Source organism: Eumetopias jubatus, unplaced genomic scaffold, assembly GCF_037043125.1.
Source record: "Eumetopias jubatus isolate StellerSeaLion01/CBP00866 unplaced genomic scaffold, mEumJub1_p1.0 scaffold_7, whole genome shotgun sequence".
NCBI classification, from domain to species: domain Eukaryota; kingdom Metazoa; phylum Chordata; class Mammalia; order Carnivora; family Otariidae; genus Eumetopias; species Eumetopias jubatus.
In genome coordinates this window covers 19,121,952-19,142,583 of record NW_028274813.1, presented here as the reverse complement: position 1 = coordinate 19,142,583, position 20,632 = coordinate 19,121,952, and positions in this window count along the sequence as shown.

Sequence of the window (20,632 nt, the reverse complement as noted above, 5' to 3'; positions counted from 1 at the left end):
AGAGAGACATAATGAGAGCAGGAACACAAGCAGGGGGAATGGGAGCGGGAGAAACAGGCTTCCCGCAGAGCAGGGAGCCCAATGTGGGACTCAATCCCAGGACCCTGGGATTCTGACCTGAGCCGAAGGCAGACGCTTAACGACTGAACCACCCAGGTGCCCTTGTATACGGCTTTAAAGAATAGAAATAAGCTCATTTTATATTTCTAGAATAGTTTGAATTTATTTCCATAAAATTCAGGTGTGTAGGAAAAAAAATTTATTTTCGTTAATTTAATTTCCATATTAAGCCCTTAATCATAAATCATACATTTATTTTCATTCATTTCAGGAAACTATAATATATCCCACATTTGTCAGGAACTCTGTTTAAATTCCAGGAGCTTTCATGGATTTAAGATACTGCAGGAGGTGGAGTGTTTTCCTGTGTGATTCTTGGTAACCTGTCCATCCAGGTAGCCCGCAGAACTTCTCTTGTCCCATGTGGTCTTTGATCTATAGGCATAATGACCCACAAGTGAGCTATGGCTTCTTTTTGCTGCTTGTCCCCCTCAGCTCTCATAACTCTTTCTATTGCATCCTTAACATTTTTAAAAGGGCAGTTGGGTCTCTAATGCATCTGTGCTGGGCTGGGGCACAAAAAGTTTCTTCAAGGCTGGGAATGATCCTATCTTTCTAGTCACACGAGGATTTATTCCATTTCTGTAATCATGTTACCTCCCTGTTCTCCAATCCTAGAAGTAGGTAAAATATTGATTCCACTCTACTTTTCTGCTCTGGGATGCTTTGAACATTCCTGGGAGCATCTAGCCTGGCAGAGTCTCAACCATGGTGATATCTTTCATAAAGTATCTTCTCTTCTTTCCCTCTAATTTAGAGAAATCATTTCTATTCCCACCAGAGAAATCTCTCCTTTTTGCTTTGAGAATTATCCCTTAGAGACACTTTCTTTGTCCTCAGAGATATTGAAATGCCTAAAGATCCTGGCCAATTTCTGAATGAATTGAGAAATGAAGAGCAGATGAATCAAAATATGCCCATTATTACTAATAAAGCCTAAATAGGTAGATATAGCTTAATGCAAGAGACAAATGAGTATGCTAACTTAATCCCAAAGTAGACTGCATTACAACCTAATCAAAATCACATTGGACAGAAGAGCCCCATTTGAAGACTTGCCAAAGAAAGACTTGAGAGCATGGAGAAGCAGAGGGGAATGCCAGCTTCCTGTGAGCATGCTCAGTTGCAAGAGAAGTATAGATGAGTCAGAATGTCTAAAATTAACAAGTCAGGAAATGACAGATGTTGGCGGGGATGTGGAGAAAGGGGAACCCTCCTACACTGTTGGTGAGAATGCGAGCTGGTGCAGCCACTCTGGAAAACAGTATGGAGGTTCCTCAAAAAGTTGAAAATAGAGCTACCTTATGACCCAGCAATTGCACTACTGGGTATTTACCCCAAAGATAAAAATGTAGTGATCTGAAGGGGTACGTGCAGCCCGATGTTTGTAACAGCAATGTCCACGATAGCCAAACTGTGGAAAGAGCCAAGATGTCCATTGACAGATGAATGGTTAAAGAAGAGGTGGTATATATATACAATGGAGTATTATGCAGCCATCAAAAAGAATGAAATTTTCCATTTACAATGATGTAGATGGAACTGGAGAGTATCATGCTGAGTGAAATAAGTAAATCAGAGAAAGACATGTATCAAATGATCTCACTGATATGAGGAATTATTAATCTCAGGAAACAAACTGAGGGTTGCTGGAGTGGTGGGGGTGGGAGGGATGACGTGCCTGGGTAATAGACATTGGGGAGGGTATGTGCTATGGTGAGCACTGTGAATTGTGTAAGACTGTTGAATCACAGACCTGTACCTCTGAAACAAATAATACATTATATGTTAAAAAAAAAAAGAAGAAGAGAATAAGAAGGGAAAAATGAAGGGGTGGATATCAGAGGGGGAGATGAACCATGAGAGACTATGGACTCTGAGAAACAAACTGAGGGTTCTAGAGGGGAGGGAGGTGGTGGAATGGGTTAGCCTGGTGATGGGTATTAAAGAGAACACATATTGAATGGAGCACTGGGTGTTATTTGCAAACAATGAATCATGGAACACTATATCAAAAACTAATGATGTAATGTATGGTGATTAACAAAACTAACTAACTAACTAAATAAATAAATAAATAAGAAGTATAATTGAAAATCTTGGTTTTAGTCTTACAGGATACACATCAGTCTGTGCTGATTATCCCCAATCCAATTATTACATTTAAATATAACGAGGAGAAACCTCCCCATAAAAGTTTAATTTGGCCTACTGTTTTTAACTTGTCTGAGAGTAAGACTCACCTATATGTAAAATCTTAATTTGCATTTTCCTTTTTTATCTATATTTCTGGTTCCCTAATATTAATCAAAATATATGTGCTATCTAGTGACATAATATCACTGCTTTTCTGTAAGTAGGTATTTTCAGTTTTGTTCCAATGGTAGTTCCCATTGTTTCTTTCTCTGAAATTGCTTGGACTTAAGGATACTGCCTCCTAAGTAAGATCATCCCTTAATGTGAAATTAACACCACCAGGAAGCATATTTGGGCTTTGTGGTATATAATGACTCTTAATTCTGGAGACAGGGAAATCTAATATAATCTCCATAGTACCCTCTTTGACCCTAAATGCAAAAAAATGGGTTTGGGGAACAGATCCAGATTAGCCTACCTGGGGATCTGAACTAAGAATGAAAGCCAAATTCTCTTTGATTTGAATGTGAACATGAAGTCATGCTCATAATCATTCAGATGGAGATTATATGACTGGACAATCTTTGGATATAAAGTTATAGAAAAATGAAATAAAAAATTCTGAAATGGCCAGTCTGAAGCAGGAAACATCTCTCTGTCATTTGAGTAAAATATTAAGCTAAAAAAAAACAAAAAACAAAGGTTGGTTGTAATTGTAGAAGAAGAGCACAATGAGAGGCCCTAAGATATGCCTATTTTTAAATAAGCCAAAGTTCCAAATTACACAGAGTACTTGAACCAAAATAGATATTTTTTAGAGGAGTTTTAGGTTCACAGCAAAATTGAGCGAAAGATACAGAGATTTCCCTTATACCTCTTTTCCCCACATACGTACAACCTCCCCCATCAATATTCCTTATGAGAGTGTAATTTGTTACAATCAATAAACCTACATGGATACATCATTATCATCCAAAGTCCACAGTTTACTTTGGGATTCACTCTCGGTATTGTCCATTCTATTAGTTTTAACAATTATATCCACAATTATAGTATTCCACAGAATAGTTTCATGGCTTTAAAAATCCTCAGTGTTCTGCCTATTTATCCCTCCTTTCCCCCTTACACCATAAGAATTATTGATCCCTTTACTGCTTCCATTGTTTTACCTATTCCAAAATGATGCCATAGAGTTGGAATCACACAGTATGTCACCTTTTCAAATTGGCTTCTTTTGGTTTCCCCTTTGAATTCAAGGTTCCTCCAAGAATTTTCACGGAGTTTTTTGGTCTGTGTTAGCAGTGAGAATATTCCCTTGTCTGGATATACAACAGTTTAGTCATCTATTTGCTTATCAAGGTATCTTGATTTTTCCCAGGTTTAGATAATTAAGGATAAAGCTGCTATAACCATCTATGTGCAGGTTTTTGCATGCGTGTAAGTTTTCATCTCCTTTGATAAATAACAAGGAGTATGATTTCTGAGTTGTATGGTACGACTATGTTTAGTTTTGTAAGAAACTGCCAAATTGTCTTCCAAAGTGGCTGTGCCACCTTGCATTCTCACCAGCAATAAATGAGGGGTCTTGTTCCCCCACATTCTCACCAGATTTGATGTCATCAGTGTTTTGGATTATGGCCATTCTAATAATTGCACACTGGTACCTTATAATTGTTTTAATATACATAGACTTTGTTTCCGAATACAAACCGAAGGCTTTGATAAAAGCCAGCTTCAGATCTTTTAATTAGGACATCTATTATTATATCGGAAGTGAAAAAACAAAATGGGAAAATTTTGTATGATAGCATGCTTTATTATTTATTTATTTATTTATTTATTTATTTATTTATTTATTTAAAAGATTTTAGTTATTTATTTGACAGAGAGAGACACAGCGAGAGAGGGAACACAAGCAGATGGAGGAGGAGAGGAAGAAGCAGGCTTCCCGCGGAGCAGGGAGTCCAACATGGGGCTCGATCCCAGGACCCTAGGATCACGACCTAAGCTGAAAGCAGGCGCTTAACGACCGAGCCACCCAGACACCCCAGCATGCTTTATTTTTTAATGTCAACTTGAAAGGTGAAATTTATAATTGCTAGACATTATGCACATTCTTTCTGAGAAGCTATAACATTGTGGGGCTATAGGCTTTAGAAATAAATATAGCTTATGACTTGTAGAATTGTAACATTAGGTTTTTGGCTGGTTTTGACATTTGAAAATTCAATGAACTATGTAAATTTATTTATTTTTTTAAATTTATTTATTTTATTTTAGAGTCAGAGAGAGACAAAGTAAGGAGGGGAGGCAGAGGAAGAGGAGAGAGAGAATCAAGCAGACACCCTGCTGAGGATCCAGCAGACTTCCACTTGAGGGGCTCTATTTCACAATCCTCAGATCATGACCTGAGCTGAAATCAAGAGTAGGAAGACTGAGCCACCAAGGTGCCCCTGAAATACGTAAATTTAAAGGAACAGACTCCCAATTTGATTTTGCATTTGTTATATGTTACGGATATAAATACAAACAAAAGGAATGAATCTGTTCAAACAAAAAAAGGGCTGCTACTCTTTCTAAATAATGTGCTCCACTCACCACAATCCCGTGACAGACAGAAAAGATAATTTTTCCCAGTTTATTTATTTTTTTATTTATTTATATTTTTTAAAGATTTTTATTTATTTATTCATGAGAGACAGAGTGAGTGAGAGAGGCAGAGGGAGAAGCAGGCTCCCAAGCAGCAGGGAGCCCAATGCGGGACTCGACCCCAGGACTCTGGGATCATGACCTGAGCCGAAGGCAGACGCTTAACCATCTGAGCCACCCAGGCGCCCAATTTTTCCCAGTTTAATGACCAAGAAGAATTTTTCTTGATTTAATAACCTGTGACTTGTCTTTAATCAAATAATTGATAACTGATATTTTTTAAAGTAATCTTATTTTTCTAGGCATTTAAAACACAATTATTTGTGATCTACTTAATCTTGTTTTGATTGTCAATATAATGGTTCTTCTCAGCTTTCTAACTTAAACAATATAATTTAAGTAAATTTATTTATTAACTTTGAGATTTACTTAATTTATATAAAATTGTTGATTTTTACCAACTTAAGTGCCCAGTATAAACAGATTTCTTTTAGTTTTTAGTTTAAAAAACTAAGGTTTATTTGAAGGAAACTTGGTGACAAACTTGAATTCCTAAAATTGTATTCCTCATTTCTTTATGACTATTTTTACATCTTTGAAAGCAGAATAGTTCAAGTAAATATCTCAATGTCAATCTTAGATTAAAGTGTTGACTTTGGCCTGTCTACATTGTGATTTGTTTGGAGCACCTGAAATACTGGATTTTTGCTGACCTTGATCCTGACCCAAAATGCCACACTTGGAGGAAAAAAAGTATAATGAAAATGCTGCAGAGCTTACCATATAAATTGACCACTTTCTTCCAGAAAAATGTTTCATGAATATGAGTAATGGTGTTATTTATTATGACCTAAAATCAATCAGTTATAACATTCATTATTCGATAAATGTATGGTAATTTAGTTTTACTTATATTCTTCCAAGTGGATTGATCAATTGTTGCACTACAGTAAGCAATGGCTTAAACAAAGTTGGATAAGAGTGATAAGTTACGAATTCAATTAAAACCCATACTAACCCTGAATGGGATTCGAGACAGAGCCAGGATTGATAAGGCATGCAATTGTGAGTAAGGAAAGATTGGAAATATTGTTTTGGTCTTTTTTTTTTAAGATTTTATTTATTTATTCATGAGAGACAGAGAGAGAGAGAGAGAGAGGCAGAGGGAGAAGCAGGCTCCCAAGCAGCAGGGAGCCCGATGTGGGACTCGATCCCAGGACCCTGGGATCATGACCTGAGCTGAAGGCAGACGTTTAACCATCTGAGCCACCCAGGCGCCCCTACTGTTTTGGTCTTAACATTCATTCCCTTGAAAATGGCATGTAGTAAACCCCTAACTTAGTGGTAAAGTTTGCCCTAAGATTTGAGAAAGGGGTTAATGCAAAGGACCAACACTAGCAATAACATTGGGTAACAAAAACTCAGCCATCAGAAAAGATGAATACCCAACTTTTACATCAGCATGAATGGGACTGGAGGAGATTATGCTCAGTGAAATAAGTCAAGCAGAGAAAGTCAATTATCACATGGTTTCACTTATTTGTGGGACGTAAGGAATAGCGTGGAGGACATTAGGAGAAGGAAGGGAAAAATGAAGGGGGGGAATCGGAGGGGGAGATGAATCATGAGATGCGATGGACTCTGGGAAACAAATTGAGTGTTTTAGAGGGGAGGGGTGGTGGGGAATGGGTTAGACCAGTGATGGGTGTTAAGGAGGGCATGTACTGCATGGAGCACTGGGTGTTATACAAAAACAATGAATCGTGGATCACTACATCAAAAACTAATGATGCATTGTATGGTGAATAACATAACATAATAAAATAAAAGTAAAAAAAAAAGAGGCAATGCTCTAGAAGGAAATAATCAGCATGCACTAGGGAATAGCCTCTTTCTGCTGTGTGATGTGATGGGGGACAGGTGAGGGGATATAAATAGTTGTGTGGAAAACAGTCCCAGCAATGTATGAGATTGTATTTTTTCCAAACCAGTAGCTAGATGCGTGGGAGAATTTACATTTGATTTAGAGGAAAATCATGTTTGTAGCATGTTTCAGCTTTCAGAATTGCTGACTCATTTTTTTAAAACTATTTATTTTTTTATTATGTTATGTTAATCGCCATACATTACATCATTAGTTTTTGATGTAGTGTTCCATGATTCATTGTTTGCGTATAACACCCAGTGCTCCATGCAGTACGTGCCCTCTTTAATACCATCACCAGGTCAATAAATCCCCCCACCCCCCTCCCTTCTAGAACCCTCAGTTTGTTTCTCAGAGTTCATAGTCTCTCATGGTTCATCTCCCCCTCCAATTTCCCCCCCTTCATTTTTCCTTTCCTGCTATCTTCCTCCTCCTCCTCCTCCTCCTCTTCTTCTTCTTCTTCTTCTTCTTCTTTTTAACATATAATGTATTATTTGTGTCCGAGGTACAGGTCTGTGATTCAACAGTCTTACACAATTCACAGCACACAATATAGCACATACCCTCCCCAATGTCTATCACCCAGACACCCCATCCCTCCCACCACCCACCAATCCAGTAACCCTCAGTTTGTTTCCTGAGATTTAGAATCCCTCATATCAGTGAGGTCATATGATACATGTCTTTCTCTGATTGACTTATTTCGCTCAGCATAATACCCTCCAGTTCCATCCATGTCGTTGCAAATGGCAAGATCTCATTCCTTTTGATGGCTGCATAATATTCCATTGTGTGTGTGTGTATATATATATATATATATATATATATCACATCTTCATTATCCATTCATCTGTCAAAGGGCATCTTGGACTAAAGAATGAATGGGTCAACCAGGAAATTAAAGAGGAATTAAAAAAATTCAAGGAAACAAATGAAAATGAAAACAAAACTATTCAAAATTTTTGGGATACAGCAAAGGCAGTCCTAAGAGGAAAGTATATAGCAATACAAGCATTTTTCAAGAAACAAGAAAGGTCTCAAATATACAACTTAACCCTACACCTAAAGGAGCTGGAGAAAGAACAGCAAATAAAGCCTAAACCCAGCAGGAGAAGAGAAATAATAAAGATCAGAGAAGAAATCAATGAACTAGAAACCAAAAGTACAGTAGAACAGAACAACGGAATGAGGAGCTGGTTCTTTGAAAGAATTAACAAGATTGATAAACTCCTGGCCAGGCTTATCAAAAAGAAAAGAGAAATTACCCAAAAAATCATGAATGAAAGAGGAGGGATCAAAATCAACACCAAAGAAATACAAACAGACTCTACCCCAAAACTGTTAGAACTCATACAAGAATTCAGTAAAGTGGCAGGATATAAAATGCACAGAAATTAGTGGCATTCTTATACACCAACAAGACAGAAGAAAGAGAAATTAAGGAGTCAATCCCATTTACAATTGCACCCAAAACCATAAGATACCTTAGAATAAATCTAACCAAAGAGGCAAAGAATCTGTACTCAGAAAAGTATAAAATACTCATGAAAGAAATTGAGGAAGACGCAAAGAAATGGAAAAACGTTCCATGCCCATGGATTGGAAGAACAAATATTGTGAAGATGTCAATGCTACCTAGAGCAATCTACACATTCAATGCAATCCCTATCAAAATACCATCCACTTTTTTCAAAGAAATGGAACAAATAATCCTAAAATTTGTATGGAACCAGAAAAGACCCCAAATAGCCAGAGGAATGTTGAAAAAGAAAGCAAAGCTGGTGGCATCACAATTCTGGACCTCAAGCTCTATTACAAAGCTATAATCATCAAGACAATATGGTACTGGCACGAAAACAGACACATAGATCAGTGCAACAGAGAGAGAGCCCAGAAATGGACCCTCATCTCTATGGTCAACTAATCTTCAACAAAGCAGGAAAGAATGTCAAATGGAGAAATGACAGTCTCTTCAACAAATGGTGTTGGGAATGTTGAACAGCCACATGCAGAAGAATGAAACTGGACCATTTCCTTACACCACACACAAAATAGACTCCAAATGGTTGAAAGACCTAAATGTGAGACAGGAGTCCATCAAAATCCTAAAGGAGAACACAGGCAGCAACCTCTTCGACCTCAGCTGCAGCAACTTCCTAGAAACACCACCAAAAGGCAAGGGAAGCAAGGGCAAAAATGAACTATTGGGACTTCATCAAGATAAAAAGCTCTTGCACAGCAAAAGAAACAGTCCACAAAACCAAAATACAACCGACAGAATGGGAGGAGATATTTGCAAATGACATATCAGATAAAAGGATAGTATCCAAAATCTATAAAGAACTTATCAAACTCAACACCCAAAGAACAAATGATCCAATCAAGAAATGGGCAGAAGGCATGAACATACATTTTCCAAAGAAGACATCCAAATGGCCAACAGACACATGAAAACTGCTCAACATTGCCCGGCATCAGGGAAATCCAAATCAAAACCTCCATGAGATACCACCTCACACCAGTCAGAATGGCTAAAATTAACAAGTCAGGAAATGACAGATGTTGGTGGGGATGTGGAGAAAGGGGAACCCTCCTACACTGTTGGTGGGAATGCAAGCTGATGCAGCCACTCTGGAAAACAGTATGGAGGCTCCTCAAAAAGTTGAAAATAGAACTACCATACAACCCAGCAATTGCACTACTCCGTATTTACCACAAAGATACAAATGTAGGGATCCGAAGGGGTACATGCACCCCAATACTTATAGCAGCAATGTCCACAATAGCCAAACTATGGAAAGAGCCAAGTTGCTGACTCATTTTTATACTCACTAATGTGACTTCCCTTGAGAGTGAAGATCTGTCATTGTCACCGATGATGGTAGACACACCCAAAATATGTTAATTTCTTACAGTCAATCAAAATTAACCATTTCCTAAGGAGAAAATTAATATCATACTTGCTTTGCACCTTGTAATTTGTACCTTTGAATTTTTCTTGAATTTTCATTAATCTATAATATAAATTTATCTTGGAAATTTAACATTGTGTATTAAAAAATATTTTTGGTTATAATGATAAGTTATGGTCTGGGTGTTTTCAGAAGAAGGTTACTATTGAAGATAGAACCAGATGTACTTGAGTGAAAAAAGTGAAAGATAAAATGAGTGTAAGGCTCAAACATTTCAGTGGAAGTATCAAAACACAATACCTATACTGTATGATTCAATTTATATGAAAATCTAGAGAAGGCAAATCTGCTTTTTAGTGACAGAGAGCATCAAAGACTGGAGGATGGGGCAGTAGGTAGAGCATTGCCTCAGATTAAGGCAGGAGGGATCTTGTGGGGAATGGAAATGCTTTATATCTTGATTATGGTTATATTTACATGAGTGCATAAATTTCTAATCAAAATATCCTTACATTATTGTATGTGAATAATATTTTGATGAAGTTAGGAAGAAGAAATAAATCACCATACTTTTTTCTATCTTTTAAATTATTGATTTTTCCCTTTATTTAAAACACTTTCTTTAAAAGTGTTACATTATCTAGTATGCTCAAGTTGCACTTACAATGGATATCCACATAATTATTGCAAAATATGCATTTATCTATGTACAAAAATTGGCGTCAAACCCATGTTAGCAGATATGTAATTATCTAATTTTCATGAGCAGATCCTCATTTTCCTAGGCAAGTATGGACCTGTAATCTTGTGGCTATCAGCTACAGATTTCTCCCAAAGCTATTACTTTAGCTAGTATTAATGGGCCTACTCCTTTGATAAATACATGATGCACACTTCTGATACTACTTAATATTAATATTAATAATAAATATAGTTTCTACACAACATATTTTTAAGACTTTTTAAAGTAATATCTACACCCAACATGGAGCTTGAACTCACAACCCCAAGATCAAGAGTCACATGATCTGAGCCAACTGAGCCTACCAGGCTCCCCTCTACACAACCTATTAATTAGATAATTAATATCCACATATAATAAATATAATAAGTCATACTATTATTTTTGTTACTAGATATAATATTCCTTGTCAAAAAAAGATAAACAATGACTCTTTTTTTAGATACATGAAGTTATTGATTTTTGCATCGAAATTAATAAGTACAGAATAAGCTCTTACAACCAATGTACTGAATGATTAAAGAAGTTAAATAATATATATTCTTTGAAATGTAGCATATTGCATAGATTAAGTTATTAAGAATATGCCTTCTGGGGGCGCCTGGGTGGCTCAGTTGGTTAAGCAACTGCCTTCTTCTCAGGTCATGATCCTGGAGTCCTGGGATCGAGTCCTGCATCAGGCTCCCTGCTCAGCGGGGAGTCTGCTTCTCCCTCTGACCCTCCCTCCTCTCATGCTCTCTCTCTCTATCTCATTCTCTCTCTCAAATAAATAAATAAAATCTTTAAAAAAAAAAGAATATGCCTTCTGCTGTTATCTCCCTTTTGGTAGCCTAAGGATTTGTAAAACTTACTGACATAAAACTTAAAAAAGAGTAAAACCATACTGATGCTCTGTTAATCGTATTACCAGTCTTAGGCTCCTGAGAACTTAGGGAAAATTGAAAATAATATAATCGCATTCATAGCATACATCTCATATCTATCTATCCATCTACCTATATATATGGATAGGCATATATGCACTTACAGAGATTTTTGTTAATGTGGGCTGGTAGCATAAGTATATTACATGTCTCCATCTGACGAAATTTTAATTCTAAAATGTTCTTCTCCAACAAAAGGAAATAGGACTCCTTGAAGATATGCCTGATTATAAGGGGCACGTAAAAATTAAAACAAGCTTGGAACATCGTTCAGTGCTAGAAAGTAAAGAAGTATGAGGGTATGTCAAAGGGAAACAGGATCCAAACTAAACAGAATCCTCACTATAAACAGAATTCTCAATGACCAACACTGGAGCAATTGCAGCAACAAAATAAATAGCATAACAGTAAATTCAAACCCAAAGTGTTTAATTTAATAAACATATATTAGTCCATACTGATATAAATAAATTATTAAATAAATATATAAATGGGGGAGAAGAGACAATTATTTTATAGAAAAATTCCAAGCCCTTTCCCTGGGGAGATGGTAATCATATTCTATTCCATAACTCTCCGTTGAATCCACTTCCAACCGGCTATGAAGATGAATAAAGAGAACCTGGACCACCACCCAGTGGGGACCACAGCACTGGTTTGGACCATGACTCTGCACACGGACCAGAAAGGTCTATGGGACCTTAAGCCCACCTTCCTTACATATATCAAATGATGACCAGTATACTGATCTTCCATCCCTTTGCTTATGGCAGGAGATAGTTAGATTGGTCCATAAAAACTAAATAAATAAATAAATAAAAATTAAAAAATAAAATTTATATATTACTTTTAATACTTTATTAGCTTTAAATAATTTAATGTTTCCATATAATCTTAACTATAAAATAGGTATAAACTATAGAAAAATATTAATACAGAATATTTATAAACTACAAAAAATATTTTTAAAAAATCATGAACAACTAAAGCATCCAGAATAAAGTAAAACATGGGTAGTAGCTCTTTAGATTAAAAAAAATATATATATATAAAGGGGCACCTGGGTGGCTCAGTCAGTTAAGCTTCTGCCTTGGGCTCAGGTTATGATCCCGGGGTCTTGGGATCTAGCCCCACAGGCTCCCGGCTCAGTGGGGAGTCTGCTTCCCCCTCTCCCTCTGCCTCTCCTGGCCCTCCCCCAACCCCTCATTCTCTCACTCTTCTCACTTTCTCTCTCTTTCAAATAAACAAATAGAATCTTAAAAAAAAGATACAGAATCATACACATATATCCCCAGAATGTTTTATTTTGATTCTTTACTTGATATTGAACATTTATTCCTATTATTAAATATTTTCTTATTGTAATTTTTATTGGTAACATAGTTTTCCACTTCATACAATGCTATAATACAACCATTCTTAACTAGTAAGATTTATTATACTATTTTTGCTATTATGAATACAGTATCAATTAATGTACCTCTTTTACCTAATAACAGTTTCTAAATAAATATATTAAGTAACAATATATAATTACACATAAGAATATTCTCAGAGATATTATAATAACAATATAATACATTATTCTTTTTCAAATAAGTAGTTTACTTGCAATACATATGGTAGTATAAACAAGGAGGTTAATTTTGAAAGTTAGCTTTGATTTACATTTACTAATACTGCATATTAATTTTTATTAAATACTAACCTTCTGTGAATTACCTTTTCCACAAAGTTACAATTCTTTTTTTTTCCCTCTCTTTCCTTATCCTCCCTCTCCCTACTCATTCTTTCATATATGTGTGTGTGTGTGTGTATGTATATATATATATTCACCTTTAATCAATCCCCGATCATAGCAGATTCTGTGTTTGCAAATTTACTTATTTGCTAAAAGTTCTTTGTAATTCCAAAATCAGCACTTGCAGAGCATTTACATCATTCATGATTGAAAAATTTGAGTTGTCCCACTTGCATATTCCAGCCGAAGCTAAACATGGCTACACTCTATGTTCTTGTTTCAGTTCTCCCACTGTAAGCAAGTGTCGTTTTCCAGTTTATTTAGTGCAAAGCTTTCAGCATTTTTGTGCTTTTTGCTGTTTAAAATGGCCCCCAAGCACACTGCTAAAGTGCTGTCTAGTGTTGGTCAACTCAAGAAGGCTGTGATACCTTGGAGAAAGTACATGTGTTACATAAACTTCATTTAGTCATGAGTTGGGTTGTAGGTCATTAATTCAATATTAATGAATCAATAATACATATTAAATAAGGCAACCTTAAAAAGAAACCCACATAAACAGCTATGAATTGATTAGTTGTTGAAAATGTTGTCATCTGGGCACCTGGGTGGCTCAGTTGGTTAAGCAACCGCCTTCGGCTCAGGTCATGATCCTGGAGTCCCGGGATCGAGCCCCACATCGGGCTCCCTACTCAGCGGGGAGTCTGCTTCTCCCTCTGACCCTCCCCGCTCTCATGCTCTCTATCTAATTCTCTCTCTCAAATAAATAAATAAAATCTCAAAAAAAAAGAAAGAAAATGTTGTGACCAGAGGTTTTCAAGAAGCTAATCCTGTACTCCTACAAACAGTGGTTCAGTATATATTCATACACATATATATGTGGTGTGAGTGTATATGTGTGTGTGTATAGTAGTTAATCTGCATTCCATCATTTTTTACAGTTATTTCTTGGTTTTCTTGTTTTTTTATTTTTATACATTATTCTTTGATGAATAGGAAAACTCTTTCTGATTTTTTTTTAATTTACTTTATATATAGGAAATTTCTCTCTGTCCCATTAACTAATACATATATGCCCATATTTTTATAGTTGAATGATTTATTACACTCAACTCTTTAATACATCTGGATTTTATTTTTTCATGTAAGGTGCATTACATTGTCATTGAAGAAACCTGCTCTGTAATTAAAACATTTCCTTTGTTTAACATGCCAAAGGCAAATGGAACTAATACCCATGGGTCCTGTCACATATATTACTCCTTTTGAAGATATGTCTCTGTTAATTAAATAAAGACACTACGATTGGTAAAAGATGGCTACCAAGCACTTTCCTGAAGAGTTCAGTTGGTGGCTAACTTCAACTTTAAAACAACCAGGTAAAATATTTTAGTTTTAGTTTATTGTTTGCATGGAGATGTTTTGATTGTTTTTTATTTTGCTTGGAACACTTTATTTGTTATTTATCTGTACAGCAAATTCTGAGGTCATCCTTTGCATTTTAATGATGAGACTAAGTCTTCAGCAGTTAACTGAAGGCTTTTTACCTGGGTGGTCCTCAGAATGTGACACCAGTGTGCTGCCCCAGACATTAAAATGTCCCCGGCAGCAAGATAGGAATTGACATTGGCCACATTCTTTGAGTCTGGTTACAGATCATGGACAGGAATCATTTCAACTTCTCTGCCTAGTGCATGGATCAGCCCATCAAAATTCTGAGTTTGTTGTTTGAAATAAACAAGTTAATCTACTTAATCCTTCTATCTCCCTCCCCTACTGAGTCCTTCCTTTGGAACACCAAAGACGAGATCACAAAGTACTTGAGAGAAGTTTCTGAGACATGCTGCCTAAGTTCAAAAGCCAAAGGAGCACTGTAGTCTCCTTTTGAATGTGTATGTCAACTTGCACTTGGCATTTATTATAAACACCTCTGCGTGCTAAGAAACAAGTCTTTGGAGAACAGCATGAGCATCAATATAAATACTTTTTAGGACATGAAAATCCTCCTGCAATGCACAATATTGTCAATATCTATCTAGAAATCTTCCACACAGGAGTGATTTTTACTTGCAAGGTCGGTGGAAACCTTCCTGTGTTATTTCTTGGGAATATTTTCTCTACGGGAACCAGGATCTCAAATTCAGTTGATGGTCATGAGGATCAACAGTACAAATTCTGAAAATGAAACTCTGAAAGTTCTGGTGAGAATGTCCAGTACTACTTGAAACTCTTGGTTTGGGGACCTGTGTATTCTAGCAGTTGAGGACACAGCATCATCCATTAGACACTGGTTCAATAGAAGCACTGCACCCAGGAGGACAGTGCCCAGGGTTTTGCTGGAGCCAGATTATACTTCATTAGGAAAGGCGATCGCATACATCTCCTCTCAACTCCCCAAACTTTGCCCAACTGATAACTTTCAGTGATATAGGATTGGTGGCTTAAAATCAGCCATGGTGGGAGCATCAACACTACAAAAATTGGGCAAGTGTACAATTCATGGTTTTATCTATCTATCTATCTATCTATCTATCTATCTATCTACCTACCTATCTATTTATCTATTAGAAAGCTAGTTGGTAAAACTTTTGTTTTGTTTTGTCGTATTTTTGCCAGTTGTTAAACTTTTACCAGCATACCACTGATATTGCTCCAATTATGCAAGGAATTGTTGTGGAGCTGGCAATTTATCTGATCTTCATTTCATCATTCTACTAAGCTTGCAGCTTCTAAATGATACTATGTCATCAATCAGAATATACTATATTCTGGAGCAGTGGATCCAATGGCAAGGTACATTTTTCCATGAATCTTTTGCTATGAACATGATCACATGGTCTGGGAAAATGATGTGCAGAATTCAATGTTAGAAAATCAGGAAATTTATAAAGTGGTACTGACACATCCAGAGAAGTATCAGTTCTGGAAAGGGCAAATCATTGTCTGCTTTTGGATAGAAAGTATATAGTGCAATCAACCTGCTATTCAGTGGATAGTTGAACTATTTCGGCAGTGCTGCCTTATCAAGGGCACAGCTTTGGGTTTTGCTGCTGGCAGGCTTGACTAGGAATTCAGCAGTGGTAGTAGCTTGGCAAGAATTAATGAAGGGGAACCCATGATTTGGCGGATACATATCCATCCTTTCCATCTTAGCCATTTCATTTCTGGCCCCAGTAGCTAGACTTAGTGATACCAAGAAGAGAGGTTGGTTGACTTCCTCTGGAGTCATTCTGCCTAACTTGCTTTTGAGAGTACTTCTGCTGCACTGAAGTTTTGAAGGTTATTACTATGAAACTGTAAGATCTGTGAATGCTTTACTCACTTCCATATACTCATCCACATCCCTCTTCCCCAAAGCTTCCTTACCCCTGATTTGCCAATCCTGTTCCTTCCAGAGCCCTAAGCCAAGTCAAGCTTTATTGTATTACCTAGGCTTCTGTGCATACATACCTCAGGCTCCTTCTATCCTTCTCTAAAATGCATAGAACTAAGTTCTTTGCTTAGAGTTTAGCTAAATGTAAAGATCCCCTTTCATCTTTGTCCTTAGGACAAAGGCCCCAGGAATAAAGAGTGATGGGGTATTCAAATGGCAGCAAAGAAGCCAGTGTGGTGAGAACTAAGTAAGGGGAAGGAGGAAGAGAAGTAGAAACATAGTTAGAAAGGTGACAGGTCTTCAAATTATAAACAGTCTAAAATATTATGGGTATTTTTTCATATTTTAAATATTATGAATGACATTTCAATGGTTTCGTATAATAGTTTTTAACCCTTTTTATTCCCCATGTGTTTAGAATTCTTTCCCTCCTTCCTTCCTTCCTTCTCTCCACCCCCATCTTTCTTTCTTTTCCCTTTGTTTGAAATGTTTTTGTTAAACCTGATATTAAAACAGAGTACGAATACCAAAGACTTCCTGAGTGGGCCACCATACTGGCTGCTTTAAGAGTTACAAGCAACTTTGGGTCATACTGCTGAAATCAAATAGACCAATTTAAGTATCACAAGCATCTTACAGCCAGGACAACCTGTAGAGGTAACTTAGGCATCACCTTCTCCATCTTTTCATCTGCAAAAATCTCAAATAGATGGATAATCAACTTCTATGTGAAATTTAACAACAAAAATCCTACTGCTTTATTGAAATGCTATTGTCATTGTTTATTGAAATACTATTGCAGGGCGCCTGGGTGGCTCAGTCATTAAGCATCTGCCTTCGGCTCAGGTCATGATCCCAGGGTTCTGGGATCAAGACCTGCACCAGGGTTCCCTGGTCAGCGGGAAGCCTGCTTCTCCCTCTCCCACTCCTCCTGCTTGTGTTCCTTCTCTCACTGTGTCTCTCTCTGTCAAATAAATAAAATCTTTAAAAAAAAAAAAGAAATGCTATTGCATTTGAGAATGGTTTTGGTTGCTCTCAACTTTTTGTTTTGACTTAAAATCTATATTCTTGAAAAGTTTATCCACTGGTGTTATTCATGTTCCCTGGGTTGGGGGGAAAAAAGACCTGATTCCAAATCAGGTAGTCCTTCAGATATTCCCTTATCTTTCTCATTCAATATGAATAAAGAAACACACTACCACTTATATATCATCTTGTTTAAACTTATTTTACAGTCCCCATGGACACTGGTGACAAGAACGTATATAGAAGTTGAAATATATCCAACGCATTCCCCCATCCACCCAAACCTGTATTTCTGGAGGAAGCCATGACTCTGAATCTTAATACTCCATTAATTATATCCTGATATGTTTAGATGTGTTGTCATCTGCCAAACAGAAGAGTCAAAATGACATGTAGGAAACTTTTCCAACCATGCTAGTTAACTTAATTCCTCAATAGTAAAACAAGTTCATGGTATCTTAGAACAAGGGTCAATGATCACTTAAAGCATTTTTAGAAACTATTGTTATGAATGAAGCTTTAAAGCATACCAGTGGTCCAATGGACCAAAATAATTGGCCCCATCTGATCATATAGTTAGAGCAAGTCCATTAGAATTTTCAGCTTTCTCTATTAATAAAATAGTCAAATTATATGTTCATTAATTTTTTTAGCTTAAATATTTACTTGTGTCTACTAAGTTCTGGTTTTTCAGGTTCAGCTTTTAAAGAAGAAGATGAAAGAGACCGGCACTTATTTTATGTCTCCAGAGATTTAAGAACATTCAAAAATATATCGATTTACTATGTATCAAGCACTGTATTATGCACTGGAGGTAGGTGCTGAACAAGATCCAAAGGTCCTCTATTAACAGATGTCTAATGAGAAGTAGGTTATATTCATCTGGAGTTTTGCTTAGAGGTTGGAGCTAGAACTAAAACTGTGAGAGTCTTTAAATCTGACAAATGCTTCTCAAATGCTTCTTACTTTTCAGAATGTTTTCCAACTGTGTTCTGGAAACTCTAGCTCTTTGAGACCTTACTATGAATCTATCTTAAATCACTGAGAAATGTTGTAGAAAAGCAACTAGCTGACCACATTAACACAACATTTGCTAAGTTATTTACTATTAAGTCCTCATCTCACTGAAAACCTGACAATATCTCACAGAACTGGTTTCATAGAAAACAGAATTAGAAGACTCTGAATTATATCATATGTCATTACTCAAACAATTTCCCTGAAATGTCAGTAATACCAACATTCTCATGAATGGTCATATCTTTTACCATTAAAGCATGGGATAGAAGGCAAATGTGACCATAATAAAAGTGTGATAACTAGAATTTTACAAAAGTTTTCTCTCTTTGTTGAAGGGTTTGACATTTTATCTGCAGAGATAAATGCTAACGGCACCTGCATATTCTTTAAGACTTTTCTAGCAAAAACTAGAAGGGCAATACATGTTGGCATTGAATTTTAAAACTTTTAATTCTCTGGATAGTTCCCTATGTATCACATCAATGGCCATAGGAAAAAATAAAATAGAAATCAATGTGGCCTATACAGATGCAAAAAGCACATGGATGTGTGTGAGGATGTGCGTTCATTTGCATGATGAATTCCCTTTATTTTTCCTGCTTTCTCTGACCCCTGGGACACAACATGCACCAATTTTTGAGTTGTCAAGACGAATCCTTTGTGGCCATCACCTTGTTTGTAAAAACCTGGAGGTTTTAAGAAAACACTGTCAAATGATTATGAAAAAAAATGCATTCAGCTATTCTGATCTTGCCAGGCTCGTGAGCTCAATGGTTGGAGAAGAAAAGAAGCAGAGGCTGGGGCTGCCAAGCAATGCTTGCTGTGAGAAAGAGCCTTTTTCTGGATCACTAACAACCACAGACCATGCTTAGTTAGGCGTGTGGGCTTTATATGGCCGCTGTTATTTCTCTGGCTTTTATAAAAATGTGTTTTACAGGTGAATCAAAGCTTATAAAATGAGAAAGAAGGTATGAGGAGGAGCTGGTGTGGAGTATTTCAGCAGTATTCAAATAAAAATTAGGAAAACAAATGAGAGACTGATGTCTTTTACTTAGAAACCGAGGAGGGGGGTTGGGTGGAATCATTGGTACTGGCCAACTGTACCTGCTGATAATAATTAGGTTAGGCTGCTGAGAAAATGAAACACTGTGTTTTTTAAAATTTGTATTTCTTAATTTTTTATGGAAGTGGGCACTAAGCATGCGCCTCCATCCAGCATGCGGCTGCCACATGCCTGGGTTTTGCACAGGAATGTTGCACCTTTGGACTCACAGGAAACTAGATTTTATGGTGATTTCTGGGCTCTGGTTTGTCCCTCCTGCTGGCTCTAGGTAAGTACTTACTGATATCAAACTGATTTGGCCACCTGCAGCATGTGAGGCTGGAATAAGAGAATGTATTCAGGACAATCTTTCCCATATAAAGTCAACTGATCAGGAATTTTCATTATATCTGCAAATTCCCTTTACAGCAACACCTAGATTAGTCTTTGATAGAATAACTGGGGGAATCTGGCCTAGCCAAGCTGACACATCAAGAAAGCCATCACAACTTTACCAAAAAACTACTTTTCACCCATTTTCAGTCCTAAGGTTACCGTTGGAAGAACCCAAACTACCACGAGACCCTTGAAGACTCAGTGAAAAAGTGCTCTTGTCATAGTTTTCTCCCACTATATTTATCCTATTTTTTTTGATTACACACAAATATTTGCCACTTACCAAACAAAATTGCTATCAACTGTTTTCCAGGGTTTTTCCTCCCACTTCTTTTCCCACAAATTTCACTTTCTAAAATTCTAGGTCTCATCTTGCAAATGACAACAGTGATAGTACTTTGGATGTATGTAAATTATTTCCACAGTCTCCAACTTCTGGGCACACTACACAGTTGTACTTCTTATACTTCCACCCTCATCTCTCACACACTTTGTATTTTGTCATGGTCTGATGAATTGACGTGGTCAGAGAAATTTTAGCAGAAGTGATATGTGCCCTTCTGGATGGAAGCTTGAAGAGTCATTGAGTGATTTCCCATCTTTCTCTTTCTTATCATGTGTCTTGTTGCTT